The sequence below is a fragment of the Triticum dicoccoides genome, unplaced genomic scaffold (genome assembly GCF_002162155.2).
Source record: "Triticum dicoccoides isolate Atlit2015 ecotype Zavitan unplaced genomic scaffold, WEW_v2.0 scaffold119616, whole genome shotgun sequence".
Classification (NCBI taxonomy): Eukaryota; Viridiplantae; Streptophyta; class Magnoliopsida; order Poales; family Poaceae; genus Triticum; species Triticum dicoccoides.
The window spans coordinates 1-784 of record NW_021183403.1 but is presented as its reverse complement, the minus strand read 5'-3'; the positions used below and the strand labels follow the sequence as shown (position 1 = coordinate 784).

The following is a 784-nucleotide window of genomic DNA, read 5'->3' as shown; positions in this document are numbered from 1 at the left end:
CCTGATTGCAGCAGCTACATGGCGAGCATCAAGAACATAATCCTCATCATAGCGGTGCCAACAATCCATGACTTCATGCCCTGGTTTCTTGCATAGTTGACACCGACGCGATTGGAAGAAGATGATCCAGAGGAGGCGTTGGTGTTGGAGTAGCCGCCCCCTCCAGATCGCACGGAGATGTTGTTGTTGGTGTAGCCGCCCCCGCCAGGGCGCGTGCTTTGGCTGTTGCCGCGTCCACGCCTGCTGTTGCCACTGCTACGACCACGCCCCTGGTGATCGCGCCCGCGACTGGTTCCTCGGCCCCGTGAGGCAGCGTTGGCGGAGGATTGACGAATGTTCATCCGTGGAGCAGATTGAGACGTGCATCGAAGCTGAGCAGTTGGGTGAATAGTTCCTGGACAGTCACGGGCTCAACCCGTGCTGCAAGAGCCGACACGACCGGGTTGTAGTCGAGGTCGAGGCCGGCGAGGACATGGGAGACAATCTCGGCATTGCCTAACGTTGCTCCTGTGCAGGCGATCTCGTCTGAGAGCATCTTAATTTTGGCAAGATACTCTGTCATGCTTAGGTTTCCTTTTTTCAGATTCGTCAATTCAATGCGGGTATTAATGGCCTGGGCTTGAGTTTGGGCAGGAAAAGTGGCATGAATCGCGGCCCATACCTCCGCTGGAGTCTGCAACGTGACCACCTGTGCAAGGATCGCGCGATACAAAGAGCCCATCAGAAAACCTTGAACTTGCTTTTGTTGAGTGTACCAGAGGTGGCGTGCAAAGTTGACGATCTG

At 55.5% G+C, this 784-nt stretch overlaps 1 pseudogene; it reads right to left on the bottom strand.

The window, feature by feature from the left end:
* Positions 1–363: 363 nt before the first annotated feature.
* On the bottom strand, positions 364–502 carry LOC119343226 (annotated as a pseudogene).
* Between the last annotated feature and the right edge of the window lie 282 nt (positions 503–784).